The sequence below is a fragment of the Lates calcarifer genome, linkage group LG9, assembly GCF_001640805.2.
Source record: "Lates calcarifer isolate ASB-BC8 linkage group LG9, TLL_Latcal_v3, whole genome shotgun sequence".
Taxonomy (NCBI): Eukaryota; Metazoa; Chordata; class Actinopteri; family Centropomidae; genus Lates; species Lates calcarifer.
Genome location: NC_066841.1, coordinates 20,645,078 through 20,666,401, shown reverse-complemented (window position 1 = coordinate 20,666,401; position 21,324 = coordinate 20,645,078). Strand labels below are relative to the sequence as shown.

General features: G+C 42.7%; 1 long non-coding RNA gene across 1 annotated transcript in view; it reads right to left on the bottom strand.

Moving 5' to 3' along the window:
* Positions 1-19,503: 19,503 nt before the first annotated feature.
* Positions 19,504-21,324, bottom strand: part of LOC127142759 (uncharacterized) — a 124,604-nt gene continuing 122,783 nt past the window's right edge. Inside the window, exon 5 of the long non-coding RNA XR_007813789.1 lies at positions 19,504-19,703. This is a non-coding gene — a long non-coding RNA (uncharacterized LOC127142759). The remainder of the gene's footprint in view (positions 19,704-21,324) is intronic.

Below are 21,324 nucleotides of genomic sequence, written 5' to 3'. Positions count from 1 at the left end.
TATAACCCGATTGTTGAGGTGGGATTGTTGGCGAGCGATGCTGCACCACACCATTTACTGTGATGTATGTGTCTGCACATCTTTATATCCAATTTAATGTGATTCAGATAGATTTCAGAGGGACATCATAAAAGGCATTGGAGTGACCCCGGCTGTAGACTCCATACAACCGCCCCCTATGTCCCAATATGCTGATTCGATTTGCTCAATTTTACTTTTACCCTGGGCTGATCTATACAAATGCAATGCAGGTACACTAAGTAAATATGAATACATTTCCAAATTGAATCCCAGTGAATGTAGTCCTCCCAGGACATCATTTTAAATCTCGCTGTGCTGGGAACCGACCACTCACGAGGGTAAATGACTGAGGCTCCTTCTAAGACTCCAGCATTAGCTGCAGCGTAATGCCTTTAAAGACATTGTTCTGCCATCTGTTGTGTGCTGCTGCTGTAATGTATGTGATGCAGCGGAGGATCGATACAGACACAGGGATTCCTGAAACCTGCACTGACCACAGCAGCAGACTCACTGAGCTTCTCTTCATCACAACGTCTCACTGTCCTCAGATCAGATTCACTGCTTCAGTTTGCAGATGATTCACAGAATCAAACACACGTTAGAATCAGGTAAAGGTTCTGTCTAAACTTTCATATTTAATGTCTGAATTTCAGCTGAAATATCACAAACAGACTTGAAACTGTATCTCTGTGTGTGTGTGTGTGTGTGTGTGTGTGTGTGTGTGTGTGTGTGAGAGAGCTGCGGGGGGGGGGGGGGGTATGAGCCCAGCTCCTCTAATGAAAGCTGCTATAATTGGTCAGGATTGATTTTTTCCTCTGATTGACTCTGAACTTGTTTGAGTGGAGAACTGATTGATTTGTGGTTAAATTCTGGTTTGATTTAGTTTAGAGAATAATGATGTTGTGTTGCAGTGATTGGCGGGCGGAGCAGAGTGCCGACCCCCCCCCCGTCTGTTTGTTATGAGAGGAATGGTCTCCACCCTGTCCTGAACCGTCCCTGCTGTTTCCCTGACTGAAGGACTTACATGAAAAATGTCCTGCATCCAGGTACATGAAGGTGTGAAATTGCAGACTCCTCTTTGGCCTCGGCCTCGTGCCTCACAAGCTATTTCTTCTTTTATTGACAGAGCGGCTGGATTTCAGGCTGATGGCGGCCCCCTCCACCCCCTACACCCCCTCACCCCCTACACCCCCTCCTCCAGCAGCAGCGACTGCTCCCAACATCCTCCTCCAACCTTGATTGCTTTTGTTTCCAGGTCACCTCCTATCTATCGCTGCAACTTTTCCAATTTCTCAGAGCGGCTCGTATGAAGACAGAAGGAGCAAGAACATAAACCTCCACAGAGACAAAGGAAACACTGGAATCCTGCACACGTCCTGTCAGCCCCCCCAACCTCCTCCTCCACCTCCTCCACTTCCTGCTCCTCCTCCTCCACCTCCTCCACTTCCTGCTGCTCCTCTCCCTCCTCCACCTCCTCCTCCCTCCTCCTCCTCCCTCCTCCTCCATACGACTCCATCAAATGAATAATCAAACAGACGTCTTGGTTCATTAATATGAAATTATCTTAGCATGAAGTTTAATTGGTTTAAAGTTCTGGGAGTGTTTGGGTGGGGGTGGGGTGAGGGGGTGTGGGGGGGTGATGGATGATGAGAGCGGTGTGATGAATGAAGAAAGCAGCGGAACTAAATTGAAAGTGTACTCATCCGTTCTTCCCTCACAACTAATGATAAATTGAGCGTGTCACGTTGAACAATACATGTCGAGGTTTAAACGTCGTCTCCTCCACGGGGGGGGGGGGGGGGGGGGCAGGTAGACGTCCTGACAGGAAACTCTGGATCCAGGTCTGATCAGGATCAATGACTTAACTGATCTGTTACTTTGTTACAGAGGGAAACACTGAACTGTCAGTTCAGCTTTAATGAGCAGCACAGAAACATGAAATAGTCTTTCCCAGAATGCACTGGGTGAGAGCTGGCCAGGTGAACACACCTGAGTCTCCACACAGACCAAAGCTTCATCCTGAAACTCTGGCTGAAGGTTTTGTTGTTTCCTGTCAGAGGGACTATTTCTCACGGCGGAGGAAAAGAAGTCGTTCCTCAGGTTCTTAGTTCCAGAGGATGAACCTGAACCATGACAGACTCCTGATGAGGCTGTGTATTGGTGATAAGTGTGGTGAGGGTTAGGGTTAGGACCAGGAAGGTCGATCAGCTGTGATCAGCTGATTCAGGACTTTCCTCCCTCACCACCTTCTCATTCTGTGTTTAATCATTCACTGTAACTGTCTCCTGTTTCCTCCGATGATCGATAACTTTAATTCTTTTTCTAAATAACTGCAGGAAACATCGTCGAGGACTGATTGCCAGATTTTTTATTTAACTTTTCGGTGTTTAAAACCCAAACCCAGCGACAGGCAGCCACAGTTACAGATGATCAAACTCGTATTAAGACGGCGTGTGGCCCGGCTCCAGCTCACAGCCTCTTTCTGAATGATACTGCCATCTGTGAGATTACAGCAGCTGGGGAATGAAGCAGAGGATCTCTATCAATCTCCACCCGCCCGTTCATATCAGAGGATCTGTCAGTCCTCCGTCACCACAGCCTCACCTGCCTTCAGGTGCACCACAGACCAGAGCAGCTGATGCAGCTTCAGGAGAGAAGCCTGAGCTTGTTAAGGTGTTTTCAGATTCTGTTCATGATCTGGATGAAGAAACATTCAGAAACAGGAAGTGAGGTAACGAGGACGTGTAGTTAAACAAAGAGAGGGCTGTGTCGCAGCCGGAGCAGGAGGCGAGTCTGAAGTTACTCACTGAAAAAGTAATGACATTACAGGAGCGTGTGGAGGCCGAATGATTGGTGCATGGTCCACAGTTTGACTCCCAGTTGTTGGATCTGGGGTGTTAGCTTAGCATCAGGTCTAAACCAGAACCACAGGGGACCCCTCCAGGTTCCTGTGGCTGAGACCACCTGGAGTCTCATTTCTCTGCAGAACAGACTTCCTGTGGACTCACATCGGCTCACAGAGGCGTTAGCTGCTGGCTAATGTAGCAGGAAAATATGAAACATGCAGAAATCAGCTTTGATTTAAGCAGTGATCAGAGGTTAAAGTTTTACAGTTTTCATGATGCGTTCACTTGTGTTTGACGACTCTCGGTGTTAGCTTCACTGACGCTGTGTGTTGTCAGTATTTAGTTTCCTCAGCACTAAACTGTGAAACATCTCATCACACAAACTACGTTCAAAGAAAATGACGCCGCTTTGATTTTATTCCAAGTTCATATTTGGCAACTCCATGTTGACTGTCATCCATCATGGCCTGCGCCGTCTGATCACCGTCTCCGGGGGGACGGGGTTCATCTCTCCTCTTCCACCAACCAGAGCAAAAAGGAAAAAAAAAAAAAAAGCAAAGCGCCCACGTCTCCAATTTCATTCTCAGCAGCTATGCAGGAGAAAAAATCAGTTCAGTGGAGCAGCGCGCTGCAACTTCTCTGCAAAATGAATACTTTTTAATTTCTGAGCCGGGGATGGCCCCGGGCCCCAGGACAATGTTGATGGATGATGTTTTAATGCTGCTGAATGTTATTTTTACTGAACAGGGAAAACTATAAATTTTTACTTCATTGGCAATGATTGTGGCCTATGCATAAAAGCTCGGCGGCTGAGCGTTGCCCATGAATAATCGCCTCTCGCAGCAGATGTTACTTTGCAGAAACCAATTCCTTGGATAAGATTTGCAGAAGATTAATTGTCTACAGCTGTTTCATGGCCCGCTGCAATCTTAATACATTTATGATAAGTTTAAAAGCTCGCTGGAGGCAGCGGAGCCTCCCGACTGAGGGAGGCTTTATTCTTACATCTGGATTCATATCCTCTGTCAGATTCATCATTAGCCTTTATACAAGACGACTAAGAGGCCGGCCGTCATTATCACAGCACGAGCAACAGTCTCCTCCTCTTCCTTTATCCTCTCCTCAGCCTCATATTTTCATCTCTCCCGTGTTTGAGTGACTGAATTATTCAGATTTGTGCAAATGAGTTGTTTTCATTTTTCTCCCCTGGAAGTGGAAATTGAAAGTGACCCAGCGTGACCCCCATCTATTACTCAAGCTAAATTGCAGTGAATGTGCAGTCTGGATGGCTCTTTGTTAACCGCCGAGCTGTGACCCACAGCATCTGGACCAGTTTGGAAGAATCGCCGTGTTATGACCCACACTCCAGGCTTTTATAAAGCCCATTTAAATATTCTCCACAGAACAAAAGCAATCATGTTGTGTGGGCGGAGCCGGGTCAGGGGCCGGTGCTCAGCAGGTCGCTGCTTTAAGGTGAGTTTCTGAAAACCTGTTCGGTGTTTAAAAGTTCCTGACACCGACGGAGAGGACGTGAACGCTGCGAGCGCTGAACCCTCGGCTCCTCCTCCTCCTCCTCCTCCTCATCATTGTGTGGCTTCATCCGGCCTCAGATCATCAGCAGAGCTTTCTGTCAGCACTGATACAGCTGCAGGCCGAGCCTCCACATCTATTATTTATCACCTGAATCAGTTCGCTGATTGAAAGAATCAGAGGAAACACAACACTGAGCCTGACGCCACACTGACACACACAACCTCCTCTGCATGTTAACATTTAATCACAGTTTACAACAGAAACTTAATGTTTTCATTCATGTTAATACTGAACTTCCTGTTTGTTTTAATGAGAGAAACTGACTCTCATGGTTTATCATTTAGTTTCCAGGAATAATGAGAAATAATTTATAACAAGAAAAAGACGTTAAGACGTTAAACTGGTTTTGATTTAATGAGAAGACTGAATGAAGTCATTCTCTGAGAGAAGCTGTGTGGTGTCACTTTGTTCAGTCTGATCTTTATATGATCGAACAATGAAGTGGTTAATGAAGGAAATAAAAATGAATCAACATGTCGAGTTTAAACTGAACGAGCTTCTGTCACATCTACACATTTTAAACTGTGACTGAACTGTTTCAGTTTAAGGTAGTGACTCGAGGAAACTGGTTCGTTATTCTGTGGACGGCGACTGAAACACAGAAACAATCAGTGGAAACCAGGAGCCGAAGAGAGAGATGAAAAAATAAAGAAACAGAGAATGAGCCAGTTTCACATCATGTGGGCAGCGACAGAAACCAGCAGAACAGAATGGATTTCTGATTCTCTGTTTGTTTAGTTTCTTTGTCTTTTTACGACCAAAACCATCGTCCACTGTTTCCACTGAGAAACAAACATCAGGACACGAGCTGCTTCCATTCATCCCACTCACTGAGAAGAGGACGTTTCAGAGAGACTGTGTCATCAATATCCTGATCACACACACACACACACACACAGAGCTGTGTATCGGCTGACAGGAAGTGGCCATAAATAATCCGGACTAACCACCATCAGCTCGGCCTTTACCTCGTTCCTGCGACACCTCAGACATTGAACATGACATAATACGCTGTAATAAAACAAAACCTTCACTTCATAAATTTGCATGATTTATAACGGAGGGTATGGAACGAATTCAGCATCATAAATATGCAAAAACATGAAAGCATCGCAGCCGCATCATTTTAATTTATTCTCATGTGACTGGGACTTAATCACTAATTGGTTTCTCTCTCAGCTCTCCGCTCGTTAACAAATTTGTGTTAATGAACTGAACATTGTGCGTCTACCTTTTTATACTGTTTTTAATTCACACACACACACACACACACACACACAGCCTCTTCTCTTCATTTAAACACCAACACTCAGGTGAGAGAGGCTTTAATAACAGTCCTCTCACATCATCAGCCTCCTCCTCCTCCTCCTCCTCCTCCTCCTCCTCGGCTTTGTACAAACAGATACCTGTCACGTATGAAGAATAGGACCGCTCCTTAACAAATGCCTCATTCTCCGCGGATTATTTACTTTTAATGGGTGGGGTGGGGGGGTGAGAAAAGCACTTAATATGTGTTCACACGAGGCGTGATGTATGGGGTCATCGTAACACCGGAGGCACCGCCCCGAGCTGCTCAGTGGAAATAAATCTATCTGTGGCTGCAGGGCTCAGGTTTACTACAGTGAGTCAGAGCAGGAATGTGCTGTTAGACACTCCACGTCCCACAGGACTTCACTGCTTCTGCTTCTTTTAGCGTTCAGAGGTCTGGATGTCCTGAATATCAGCCGGGAAAATAACCTGTGATGATGGATTTCAGGTTAACGTGAAGGTCAAGTTGCTTTTGTTGTTTTTTGAAAGAGAAAACTGCTGCACAGACACTTAGAGCGGCTGTAATCAATATTTTTACAATAACAGTTTGAGATGAACCCACAGAGAATTATCAGCTGAATCTGGGAGTCGGTGGAGACCAAAACCAGAGCTAAGACAGAGGAAATACTGGACCTGGAGGAAAACCTGGGTCTCATTTCTCTCACTGACTCAGACTCAGATTGTTGTCTGACAACATGATGACAGGATTCCTACAGAGACAGAACTTTTTATTAAAGAGGAAGATCCAGAAACATCTCTATATGTCAGTACCAGACTCCATTGACAAAAACAGTGGATTTAACCAGGAGCTGCTGGAATACCACTGCCTCCATCTGTTAGTGTGTCTGTGTTACTGTGTGACTTTCAGTGGTGGAAGAAGTAATCAGATACTTTACTGAAGTACAAAGTACCACACAGTAACACAGACAGTAAAGTAGTAAAATCCCTGTTTTTGTCAATGGAGTCTGGTGACTATGAACAGATAAATGATAAACTGTTTCTGGTTAAGAAGGGTTTTACTCTTTAATAAAAACGTCTCTATCAAACACTGCGACCACAGGAACACGTCACCTCCGTCAGTAACTGGCTCTTTCAAATTCAATTGATCTGCGTTGAAACAAAACTCAAACATCGCTCAGAGCTCAAAGAGGCTGAAGTAACAGATAAAGATTTAATGCTTCGTGCTGTTTATTAACCATCTGTGAAGAAGTCAACTTTCAGGTTTGGTTGTGATGAGCAGGAAGAGGCTTCGAATCCTTCGACCTGCCAGAAAGTGTTAACGAGCTGTGATGAGGGTCACTAAGCTCTGACTTATTAGGGCTCATGCTGATGCTGTAGATGGGACGAGCTGTTGCCTGAGAGGAAGAACTCAGGGCTCAGAGTGAATCTCCTCAGTTTAGTGAGGACATGAAGAAGTGAGAGGACAGAAGGATTCTCCTCCTCCTCCTCCTCCTTTGTGAGACAGTTTTGTTGGATGATATGTTTCCTCTTGTGGCGCAGCTCCTCCCTGACAGGACACGTATGGACGAGGCCGCTGTTGTTATTAATATTCATGATCAATCATCGGTGACGAGGCACCGAAGAGCCTCTGTGGTTCTGTTTTATGATGGTTATTAATGACGACCTGAGCGCTCACTTCTCCCACTCATTCAGCTCTGAACTCTTAATGATCAAAAGTATTAATTCCCACAGTATTCCATTATTAATATCCTGGATGGAGATAAAAAGTAATATTAATGTAAGGCCAACATAAAGACAGGGTCATTATTTAAGTCCTGCCGTCGTTTGTCTTGTTTAAATACCACCGTGATAAGGCTTTATTTTAATTTAAATAAAGACATTAATTTCTTTAATGCTGAGTAATCAGAGCGATGTTTTGCAGCAGTTTAACAGAAAACCTTGTTAGATCGATCATAAATCTTTTCAGGAATTACCGGTGGTGGATCAGCCGTGATTACAGTCATGTTATCTGTCCTCAGTGTGTTGTCAGAGCAGAAAAATGGAGGCGAGCAGCTCGGTGAATAAAGACCTGATGCTCTGATTTCCTTAAGTGTCTTTAAAACATGCAGCGTGTATGAGGTCAGATTTAAATTAAATTTCTCGATCAGCTCCTCAGGCTTTTAAGGAAAGGGAGTGTTTTTATTTACCTGCACAGAGAGAGAAACTCTGACTCTAAATCTGGTGCATGGTGATTTTTATTTGATAAAAAAGGTAAATAAAGTGTTTTAATTTACTGTTTTAGATGTATATATATTATCTTTAAAGAAACGAAAGATAATTTAACTGCTTTTAAAAAACTCTTTTTGTCATGATGATGTTAAATCAAAACATTTAACTTTTAAACTTTGATTTTAAACAGTTTTCGGAAAAAGATTTTTTAAAAAACTTTTCTTCTTAAGTTTTTTAGAGACTCTGTGTTTCGAGTGTCGGGCATCAAATTCACAAACTGACAAAATGAGTCAAATATCAATAATCGATCAGAACATCCTCACATATAGAGATCAAAGATAAAGATCCACAGAACAGGAAGGAAAATGGAAAATAAAAACGACATAAATGAAACAACGTCTCTGTAGAACATGATTACTGTTTATTTTGGTCAATATCAGGATCCACATCTTGTGGATCATAATTTACTGTCGTGTTTGTCTCATGAATCAGAGTCTGTAAAGTTGTAATTGTAGATTTTGTGATTTTGTTTGTGAAGAAACAAACGTCCGTCTTCAGAATCAGCTTCATCACAAAGTTCTTTTCTTAATTGTAAAATATTGAACTAATAAAAACATCATCATGTAGGATTATTTCCTCAACAGATCCTTAATGATCCTGTTGTCTCTATTAACTGACTTCTAATGAAGTTCTAATGTTTTCTGCAGAGTCTGATTGAAACACTCGTTGTGGGTCCGGTGTTGTCGTGTCATTGTCTTATGTTTTGAGCTTGCCTGACAGAGAGTGTGTATAATTCAGCTTATTCTTCCTGACGATGTCTTCCTCTTACAGACCTCAGTCATCAGTCAGTCTGAGGCTGAATGAAGATGAGTCCTGCTGTGGGCTTCAAACTCTCCGTCAGAGGACACAGTGAGGTGATACCTGTGGTTTCTGGCTGACTGCTCCTCAGCTCCTCTGTTTACTGAGGCTGCAGTAAACAGCGTTTCATCAGAGAGGAGATGGAGGCGGCAGCACTTGTTGACGGAGAGAGAGAGGAGAGGGGAGAGGGGAGGCGGTGGGGGATGAATCACTAGATTATGCGATGGGGGCCGTGCACTCGGAAAATGAGAAGAGAGGCCTCAGCCAACACACACCCTGCTGCCTTCTGATCATCCTTTTAATAACCTGTAATATTGTGGCAGGAGGTTTGTGCCGGGCTGAGTCTGATTGATGGGCTCTCCGATGAGACATTACAAGTGCAAGGTAGATTGACCAAACAACTAAACATACAAATTATTAAAAAAGGAGGGGTTACCCTCTGGACCCCGGGAGGAAAGTGAATAACCTTTAGTTAAGATGATACCATTTTCCAAGTGCAATTTATAGTCTATTGACTGGAGAAACTGTCTTTTCAGATATGCGGAAATTGTCCTACATTGCAGATGAGATCTGTCGCTTGACACCGGATTCGGGGGCCAGGGCGACAGCAAATATCACATTAGCTGCCCGGGAGCTGCACAGATGATATCAGACCGAGCTTCAGCTCTGGACAAACACAACCACATATCATCCCATCTCCCAAACACAACCTCCTCCTCCTCCTCCACCTCGACAACAGGCAGACACATCAGCCCAGACCCTGCTCCTCCCAGCGTACACCTCCATTAGAACGGAGGGAGGTGGAGGTCAGGGTGGAGGGTGGGTGTATCACACATCTGACTTTCAGGAGACCTGGAATTAACACTCACCTTTTTATTAACAGTAACTAAGACCTCAGCCATCGGACTCTAAACAAACCATAGTTCATCGTCTATAGCTTTAAATTAAATTAAATGATCTGCACCAGATACAAAGACCTTGTTCAGGGTCCTGTACATAAGATATCTTATTGTTTTGTTTGCACAGATTATATGTTTGCACACAAGTTTCTCTCGTTTCAAACTGTATCTTGTTCACACATCTTAACATCTGAACATCATAAGTTTTATTTTCTTTGCAGAAGATCCAAATATCTTTTGCACAAGTTAATATCCTGCGCGCTCAAGATTTGGACCTTGTTCGTCTAAATCTTTCACATATGAGTCATCAACTTGTTCACAACAAGGTCCTTCAATCTGAACAATCGTACAGGCTTGTTCCTACCCTCAGGTACGACTCATAGCAGCAGCCAGGTGTTACTGGAGCTTTGTCGTTATGGTAAAAGATGGTGGTTTGGGTTAGAACTGGTCCTGGATGAAAGAAACGACGACAGGGTTCAAACAGGAAGTGAACAGAGGTGGAGCTGGTCTCGGAGGCAGCAGGCTGAGCAGAGTACTCCAGACTCTACCTAGCAACATTTCCCAGCTCTTCCTGGGGGATCCTGAGGTGTTCCCAAACCAGATGAGATATAGAATCTCTCCAGAAGGTTCTGGGTCTACTCCGAGGGTTTTCCTCCTCCCAGCTGGATGTACCCAGAAAACCTCCAAAGGAAGGATCCCTAAGGATCTCTAAGGCTGAGTCCAGACGCCCTGCGGACGATCTTGTTCTTTCAGTCTCAACCCAGATCTCGTGACCTTTGTACCCGTCATAATTACTACGACCACAAGATGTCGCTTAACGACAGAATGTAACTGAGAGTCGAGGACGACAGGAGGACAGTCTGTGTTCAAGATCTTGCGTGATATCTTGTTCGCGCACTATACGGATTTTATTTACACACATTAATATCTTCTTCCTGTCTGTTCAAAATACATATCCTGTTTGAACAAATAATAAAAAATATAAAACGTGTTTGCACGAGTTTATTTTACGCAGAAGTTCAGATCTTGTTTGCAGAAGATCAGGATCTTGCTCACACATCTTATCGTCCTGTAGCAGATATTTTTTAAAAACCTGGCATTGGACACATTTGGGGTTTTTGTAGGATCGTCTAGTATTGATTGACACACACACACACACACACACACACACACAGACTAAACAACCGCCTCTTCACAGTCAGACAATTCCACTGATTAAAAGAAGAAATCAGGCTTTTTGTCAGACAGTTTACACTCAAGTGGCGTTTCTCATTACCCCTCAGCCCGGGATGTTTTGACAGGGGGGGGGATCCTTCACTTGCCACTCAAGTCTATCAATGTCAGCAGCAGGGCTCAGGCACACACCCATATATTTGGATTAAACAGTCAGAGTCATTACAACGAATGTTATTGACCTTTTAAGATACAACTTTAATAGCTTTTCTCTCCCCTCTCCGTCCGTCTGGCTGTGAAACATGAGAGGCTGCCGTGCTGATGAAGTCCCCCTCAGGGTTTGCCTGGAATTGGAATCAAATACTTTAGATCCCCTCTTCCTCGTAGGTAATGCCGCCGGCTTTGTGGCGGAGAAAGGAGAAATTAAAGGAAAAGCACACAATGAGAATGAGGAGCAGGCGATCGGGATTACCAGACAGGACACTCATTTTCCAGTGGCCAGCCAAGCTAGACAAAGCCTGCGAGTGGGTCTGCCTCCACACCGGCTGAGGTTTGAAGCTGCGCCGTCGTTTTGTCTCTGACAACAACGAGGGGGCGAGGGAGGGGGGATAACAAGTAAATAAAAAAAGACTTAAATAAATAAACGTAAAATTAATAAATGAAGAAAAATTCTGTAAAATGTGAAAATTGTGAAATGTTTTTGTGTCATTTTACATTTACTCAACTGCTGTCCTTCAGTACAGTGTCGAGGTATTTGTACTTTACTCGAGTATTCCTGTGACAGGTTATTTTATACTTTCTCTTTATTACTTATACTGCAGATTAAAAATTTACATTAACTTTGTTGATGTTTCTAAAATATGACGCACAGCTATAGATGTATTAACAGCATTTAAAATAGTTAAAATCAGTAAAACTAAAATGATTCGTAGATTAATCTGTCAATCGACAGGAAAATAATCTTTTCTGTCTTTATATATTCTTTTATTATTACTGTTGTTAATTATAATAATCTTTGTTTTCTGAAAACTGTGATGATCATTTTCTGCTGTTTTCTGATTTTTATAATTATGAAAATAATCAATTGATTATCATGAATCATGTCTGACAAAAATAATCTTTAAAATTAAAATGCCTCAGACACATTAATGCATTAATAAAAATATGTATTAATATATATGTCCATTTTTCTACAGAATGACTTTTGCCAGTGATACTTTTACTAGATGATATTTTTAATTCAGGACTTTTACTTGTAATAGAGTATTTTTACATTTTTACTGATCAACTCCATTAATTCTATAAAAATAAGAATAAAATGTTTGATATTTTTGGTCTCTTTCTTTAGATATTTTCTTAAATTATGAATATTATATTTAGAGTGTGTGTGTGTGTGTGTGTGTGTGTGTGATTTCTATCAATAAAGTTTTACTCTATTATTTTATTCCATCCATGAGAATAAATCTGAATAATATTTAACAACAGTGAGTTTTGATGACTCGTGAAGGTTTTTAACTTTCTATATTTTACTGTTTTATTCCTGAGGTTTTAAAATGTTGGATGTGATTTATGTTTTTAATATTGGAGATATCAGGAGCTCCACAGTGGACAAAGGTAAAATCTGCAGCAGTGAAACTGTTGGAAACATCTCAGGTGATTACTGTGTGTGTGTCTGCAGGTGTGTTTGTGTACGAGGTGGGGGGGTGAGGTTAATATCCTGCCCTGTCTCAGCTCCTATTTATCATCTCAGGTGTGTTTAAGTGCCACGATATGTGATGGAGGATGACTCATATGTATCGACAACAGCCATTTGTAAATCAGAGCGCGGCGTGGGGTCACAGTATAATCTGTTCTCTCACTTTATATAAGAGGAAGATAATGTGATAGAACTTTTCTAAACTCGTAACCTTTTATCGCTTTTACCCCCTCCCCCCCCACCTCCTCGCTCTCTCACCTGTCCAGATCAGTCTTATTGTTTCTGTGCTCGTACCTGCCCATGTCCTGTTATTCACTGTCTGCAGCCATCAGCCTTTTCCAATCTCACCATCAGGGAAGTCACAGCTCTTTGTACAAGTGCCTTCAGTATAATTGAATTTGCTGCAGAAATAGCGGCCTGGAAAATTTCATTTTCGCTCCCGGTGGAGTGTGTGTGTGTGTGTGTGTGGTGGTGTGTGTGTGTGTGTGTGTGTGTGTGTGTGTGTGTGTGAGGCACATCCCCTCCTTCCTAACTCATCTGTTCTCTCTTCCATTTCCCAGTCTCCATGCTTTTCCCACAGAAAAACCCCGTCCCACTCCATTCTGGACTCAACTGCCCCTCTTCATCCCACCTCCGACCCCCCCGACCCTTCGACCCCCCCGACACTGACTCTGATGTTCTGATAAATGCTGGATTATTTAGCTTCAATGACAATGTTTTAAAAACTGGAGACTGTGGAGAAATAAAAACAGTCTGATGGAGCCTGGTTCTCCATGAACGGCCTGAAGTTAAAATAAGATTATCACGACGAATCAGACGCTCTTCAGTGATAAACACAGAAATACAAGAGTTTTTGGATTGTGATGATGAGTTAAAGAGGAAAACACAAAGATAATTACAGACAAATAATTTACAGTTTCTGTCTTCATCTCTATTCTGATTATTTTAAATATCTATCATCTGTTTTTCTTTCTGACTGCTCTGCTCAACCTGCTGACCAGGTGAAGTTCAGGTGTTACAGGTGTTGATATGAAGAGATCTGACAGGTAGAATCTGACGGATTCAGATTTATGAGATGATACAAGAGGCAGACAAGCTGCTGTTTAAAATGTGAAACAAGCTGATTTAGTTAATGTTGTTTTATAATGTGAAATAAAACTCATTTTAATGTTAACCTGTTTTAGAGAAAATAAAACTGAAGCTTCAGGAACATTTTTCTTATTGTGATAATTAAAGAGGAAAAACAGAGGAACAACAACAGATCTTATTCTAACGTGTCTTATTAACTGAACTGTGGTGTGTTGGAGAATAAAGGAGCTGAGCTCAGTTACAGATTCAGGTTTTCAGAGATCTGGACTCTATGTTCTGTCATAAACTCTGATTCTCTCTCTGACCAAAACCACTGCAACACATTCGTTCCATTCCACTGGTTTTTATAGTTTGTGTACTGGGTCCCTGTTCATTTAATTTGCTTTGTTTAGTTTCTTCACCTGCACATTCTCTGGATTCATACAGTTTATTTCACCTGTTTGTTTCTCTCCTGTTCAGTTTGTTCTTCCAGTGAATCTGATTCACACCATGAAATTATGATTCAAGTCTAATTCATCACCGACAGCGTCGACGTGTTTCAGTTTGATGAAGATTATTATTTTAATTGTAGCATGAGACTCTCACCCCCCCCCCACCCCAGCTGCTCTCTCCTCTCTCTCCCCCGTCTCCCCCGTCCTCCTCTCCAAAACCCTGACCACACTGATCTCTGTCAGCACACACACAGAGGGGGGGATGGGGGGGGCTCGAGGGCTTGTCACGGTGGCAATTTTCTCCTAAATACCTTCCACAAATAATGGTTTTCAGAATGAGCATTAACAGGGTTGATTACACGAAATGGCCCTTTTAATTTACAGCGGGCTGCTATTGATCACAGGAGTGCAGATTAAAGCGTTCAATGAAGCCAGTGATGAGGTATTAACCAGCTGGAGCCCCCCGGGGGCCTGAGGGGCTCGGGCGGAGGCTGGCCGGGGCTCTGCCTGTGTACAGTTATTCCCCTGTAATGAAGTGCCTCTATGCAGCGGCATGGAGCCCCGGCAGGAAAAATAGATTGAAGATGATGAGCTCTTCAAAGTCATTTCTTGCTCTCTCATTCCACCTCATGCCCGGTGTCTCCTGTCCCACCGTCCCCGCTCCTGAAAATGCCTCGGATTTACTTAGCCGGCTGGACCGATGCAATTTTTATGACCTTATTGCTTTTTTACCATGGTAATAGTTTTGAATCAATTTATCAATCTGCAGGAGCCATCAGGCATGTTGCCCTCAAAGATCAAGTCCAGGTCATTCCATCATTGCACTCCGGTGCACTGAGATGGAAAGGCAGGAGGGAAAAAACCTCCCCCCCTCCCTCACCCACCGCCCCCGCCGTCCCTCCCCACGTAGCCCATCACTGCCACCGGCCATATGAGAATGCTCCTCAAACAGCTTAGCAAACATGCTCTCACCAGTTTAACCCCTCATCCAAACCCCCAGCATCACGCCGTCTTTAAAGCAGAGAGCAGGGATTTCTTATTATCTATCGGGGGGTGGGGGGTGGAGAGGCACCGCCACAATAAGAGCCTCTCCACTTTCACAAGAGTGTGTGTGAGCCAGAGAGCAGCTCTCTTAATTCAGCTCTGGCATCCTCTCCTGATCCAATGCTGCAGTTTAAATACGTTCATCTGGACAAAACGCTCGCCCACAGTTTGCTTTGATTTTTCTCTGCATTGATTGAACTCATTTTCAAATCAATAACAGATTGAAGAGGACAATTCATTCTCATTATTAATATGTTTAAATGAGCGTTACGGCTCCACTGTCCTTTGTTTGGCTTCAGCAAATGTCAATTAATGTTCCATATCCTCGCTGAGATCAGGCCTGAGAGCTTTCATTCAATTAGGCTGAATTATCTGAGGCTCTGTCTACTGTACGCCACATAATGCTAAATCAGTAATGTGATAATGGCAGCGTGGCTTTGTTTCACATAACTGCACAGCTGCAGAGCCAACACCCCCCCCCCCGTCCTCAAGACACTCGTCTTTACATTTGGACAAAAAGACAAACACAGAGGGAACCTGAAGGTCAAACAGGAATTTTACAGCTCGTCGTCGAGTCAGGAAAGAAGAAACTGACGCTGGAGGAGACGTGGAGGGAAAAGATTGAATTTAGAGAGTTAATCTGACTCTGAATCCAGTTATTTCTGTTCTTGATATTTAAATTTGAGAACATCTCTGATGATCAGTCAGATATAGGCTAATGTTAGCATGCTAACTTGCTAAGTAGCTTGAAACACGGCGTTCAGCTGAGGCTGATGGGAACGTCATTAGCTCCTCAGGTGTTTGAGCATGAGTCAAAGTGTTGAATGGATTAAATTGTGACCTGGTGGTGGCGCTAGAGGAGTCAGAGGATCAGTAAAGTCATAAAAGCCAATGGGATTTTTTCATAGTGTTTTGGATTATTCCAGAAAATAAACAGTGAGCAGCTAAAGTTTCTGATCCTTCAGGTTTAGTTGATCAGATCATCTTCACAGATGAACACCACTGTTCTGATGTTTGAAGTAAGAAGCTAATGTTAGGCTATAAACCAACTACACCACGGTCACATGACGTCAACGTCTCCACCACTAAGCTTCCAACTGGTCATTTCATTTAGCTCTGAGCTCTTCTACAAAAGCCTTTCTTCTTAGAAAGTTAGTGAGAGTTTGAAAGAGCGTGAGTAGAAACACAACGAGGCTGTAAAGGTGGACTGGTGAGTAGATGGGTTTTCATGTTAACGTCCCCGACAACCTCTGTAGTCTCATTTAGACACTCGTTAGCAACCGCCTTTTTTAAGACACGTAAAAGCTTCAAACATCAGGAGTGGGGGATTTACTGACCCATTTTATGTTGGAGAATAAAACCTGAAAATGTCTTGGAGCTTGTGTTAAAACCACAGACCTTATTTCAGACATTTAACCAGAAACACACTGACAACAGGAAGAGCTAACATGCTAACATGCTAAATTAACCAAAGCTAACTTCTGAACCAAAATGGCCGTCCTCTCACTTGTACCTGGCTCGCTCTGCTGCCCCCTGGTGGCCGTTTGGTTCAGGTCAGATTGACATTAACTATCAGATGTTTCCAGGTCCTGTGGTTTTATTTAGTCTGCAGAATATTTCCTCTCTGGGTCTGATACTCCCTCATGGATCCTGGTCCTGTAGCTACAGTAACAGAGGGCAGCTCCCTGTGGTGGGTGGAGGGGGGTGGAGGGTGGAGGGAGGGGGGGCAGGGTTACCAGACTGCAGCTGAAGCCGGGGACCACTTATTAAATTAGTTTAAAGCTTTATGTCATGATCAATAGCAATGTGTTTATTTTCCTGCATAGTGTTATTCATTAGAAATTCAGAGAGCCTTAAAGAGGCTCATTACGGAGAGATGTGTGTCGGGGCCTCGCAGATGTATAGATGTCCTCTCTGTGCCGGAGCAGAAAGGAGCAGGAAGGCAGATGGCTCACAGGACACTAAATATAGACCGACCCCCCCAGCCCCCCCACCACTTCAGAGAAATCAACTCTGACATGTCGGTTTGTTTTTTTGTGGCTTTAAGTCACATTAGCTGCTCGGCTCTGTGGGAGGCTGCAGGACTTGTTAGCCTGTTAGCCTGTTAGCCTGCAGATAGTCCTCCTTGTTCCATCAGATGTTGCAGAGACTCGCTGCTTTAGTTTGGTTACAGGTTGGTTGTCAGTGTTAGTAAGAGTTTTGCATTTTGATTTAAACACTTTGATATTCTCTCAGTTATTTCTTACATCTGCTATCGTCATGATACAACATAATTCTTGATTATCAGCTAATGATCCTTTAACTTTTCACGTGGCACCATGAGAGCGCTAACATGGCTGCTCACTGTTGATTCAGATTCACAGTCAGTAAAGTTTAAATGAATGGAAAGTAACTAAGTACATTAACCCAAGTAATCTAATAAAATTATGAGCTGTTGTTTACTGACGTATTTCCATGTTCTGCTACTTTATACTTATACTTCATTACATTTAGAGGAAAATACTGTACTTTTTACTTCACTACACTTCAGTTACTTTTCAGATTCTAGCCAAGCATTAAAACACCAGCTGCAACATTAAGCATCAACAGTTAGATCTGAATGTAACAGAGTATTTCTACTCTGCAGTATCCTGATGGCGGTGGATGGAAACTCGTGTCTCTGACCTTGTGCAGCAGGATGTTTGACATGGACCTGGAGGATCCTGATATGATCCTCATTACCTCCCACAGCTGAATTCATCTGCTTCCTGTAACAGCGGCCTGATGCGTCTTCCCTATTCATCCCCTCCTAATATATTGAAATACTATGCAACACGCTTAAGTAATAGATGAGCGCAATCAGAGTCGGGGCGTATGATTGATTATTTGATGACACTTTCTGGTAGTTTTTAACTCATCCTCTCCCTGTGTGTGTGTGTGTGTGTGTGTGTGGTCCTGTGGGTATTGAACACACAGCACAGTAATGGGTTCATGAGGCCGAATGTGATGAATATTTAAAATGGAACTTACATGTAACTGTGTCAAGGGCACGGACTAAATTATTAGTTTAGCGTCAGTCGGAGGTTTTGACAACGAGTCCATAAACAAATCCATTTCTCTGTTGTCAGCTCGCTTTTTAAAATGATTGTTTGACTGTAAATCACTCGCAGTAAACACCATGAATATTATATTATCTGCTCCGGGTTTACAGGATCAACAAACACAGGCTGCCAGCGACGGGTTCCCAACCTGAGGGTCGGGGTTTAAAGAAGGGCCAGTATGAGCGGGAGATTTCATCTCTTCAGGATTCTAAGAATTAAAGTTAGAAAAAAACACAGATTCATCACGAACCACTGATATAAAGAAAACTCAGGTCTGTAATGATTGAAAATGTATTTATGACACAGTGTCTTCATATTTCAGATGAATATCAAATATATCATATTTTCTATTGTGTTATTTATTGTGTTTATTGGTCCTGAGACAGATGATCTGATGGGCTGAAAGATCATTAATGGATTAAAACAGAAGAATAATCCGTATATGTCTTATATATACAGATTATTTATCATTTCTTCTTTTTTCTTCTTTCTTCTGAAATATTGGATGATTTTCAACACTAACCAAAGGCCTGACATCCTGATTAATCAAACAAAGAAATAAAGCAAAACTCTACTGTATTTCTTTTTTACAATCTCTATTTCTCATGGTTACGTTTTGATTTTTAAATTCATATATTTGTATATTTTTATGCTATTTATTAATCGTTGTCAATGGAAACCAGATGCAACGGAATTGAATTCAGTTGTGAACTGTTTTTTGAGAGATTTGAGAAACTGAAAAGATTTGTTTAAAAGACAATTACCACATAAAACAAGGGCACATTAAACTAACGATGTTTTAAGTTTTCAAACGAATAGAAATGGAAGAAAAAGTCAAAGTATTAAAAACCTGATAAATGCTGTTATTGTGAAGCTCCTGCAGTAACACATGATGTCCTGCAGTCAGAGATTTATAAAGCGATTATATTTGATTAAACAAATGTTTTCCTCTGAACAGAGCTAATGAAGAGCCACAGCTCTGAACAAGCTTCAGGTGAAACAAAGTGAAGAACTGACCAGAGATCAGCTCCAGACTCTAACCTGTGATAAAGAGTCGTCTTCATTTTCAGGGGTCACGAGCTAAAAAGGTTGTGAACCGCTGCTGGATACACTGCTCTGTCCTTTAATCGAATGCCACAGGCAGTAAATAGGGAATAATGGAGGGATGAGGTCTTTGGGATTACGACAGCCAATCAGGAGTCGGCGTCCGGAGTCGTCCGGCTGCCCTGACCTACAACATTCCCAGAAAGAGGCTCAGTCTTCTGGCCAATATTGGACTAATCCCCCTTCTATCTCCCTGCTCCTGGAGGTCAGCCTTAAAAAAAGCATTAAGCAAATAGCTAATGGAATTAAGGCTATAATAATATAGGGATATAGTGAGACAATTCTATTAACAAGATATAAATCATGTTGAGTGTGAGGTAAGTGTTTTTTAATTGATTGATGGAAACGGCGATCCATAGGTTTTCTGGAGACTAACAGCCATTTACCGTCTCCTGCAGAGTAAAAGAGGCAAAAAGGGAGAGATAAGAAAATTACGCTGGGCTGAGGAATAAATTATTCAGAAAAGATAATCATTTTGTGCTGACATTACTAATGTGAAGAAGCATTTAATCTCCCTCCTGTGGGACGGGGGACCCGGGTGAAGGTTTTTATAAAGATTAAAACTGCAGCCAGAACGCCACGCTCTTATTACCCACACTGCTGTCCTCTAATCAAAGGGAGGGAGGGGGGGGGGGCTGCACTGGATTCTGGGAGAGTAGAAATATATTCATTGGCACACACATGTACTGTAGTGTACACAAACACACAGTAATACACATAAATCTACTGCACAGTTACTGTTCCGACAGAAAATACTGGAATCAGTTTAATAGAATCAGAAGATTTAGAATAAAAGGTCCAAAGCTCCTGAATAAGAAAAACTAAATAAATTAATACAATGTTTCCTGGACACAGTTCAACCAGTGAAGGATGTTTCACTGCTGAATAAGAAGCTGACTGTTTCACAGTCAAAGAGAAGAGAGTCGAGTAGAGGTCGAGACCCGGTTCCAGATTTCTCAAAAGGTCTGAGGTTATCAATGCTGCTACCAAGACTAACAGGTCCTGATGTGATGTCCTGAGAAATGAGAGCATTGAGTCGTTCAGACCTTTAGACTGTCCAATAAAGCTCCTAAAACAGCTGGACAGAGGCTCAGAGGTTTGGACACATCAGAACAGTAAGGATCAATAGTGGTATCAATATAAAAACGAACGATCCTCATCTGTCGAGCTGAAATGCTACAAACACAACAAAAGAATCATTAATGAATGAAGGTCGAACATGATGGAGGTTCTATCAGACTGGAGACAATGAATGAATCAGTTTCAGAGTGAAATGAAACGACCCAGACGTCACATCCAGCAGCACAGAAACTGACCGACTGACCATCAGTGAGTCCTGAATCCGGCCTGAAAGATCTGGAAGGAACAGCAACGGAAGAGAAGCAGGAACGACCTTCAGGTGAAAGAAGCTTCTGGACGACTGCAAGAGACATTTAGAGGCTCGATGTTCCCAAAGTTTCTGCAGCCAAATATTAGTCAAGGGGCCGATAACTGTGTCCAGGTTCATGTTTTATTTTCAACATTTTGTTGATGATGTTCAATAATTGGTTCATTTGTATTTATTTCTGAAGATAATCTGACGTCCTTAAACTCATCAGGTATCAGGACGGTCTGATCTCACTGACCTGCCTCATCGTGACGCTCTGAGCTCTTGGTTCAGGTTCAGGTTCAGGTCAGAACCGTTTGGTCTCTGTACGTCCACCGTCCATCATGAGCATCTCTGATCTACGAGTCACCTGCGGTACACGAACGCAACACCTCCTGTTCCTGGTTAAAGAAGTTAATCGAATATAAATGTTGTTTCAGTCGACACTGATCAGGGCTGAAGGTTCATGTCGGACGTCTGTTTCTCAGCGTTTCACGTCTGCAGATGAATTAATGGTTGAAAAAAAAAGGAGAGAGCGACAGAGAGAGAGAGAGAGAGAGAGAGAGAGAGAGAGCATCCACTGTGACAAATTATGAGAGTTACAAACTGAGATGACAAACGGGCGGTTGAGCAGGAAGTTAAGCAGA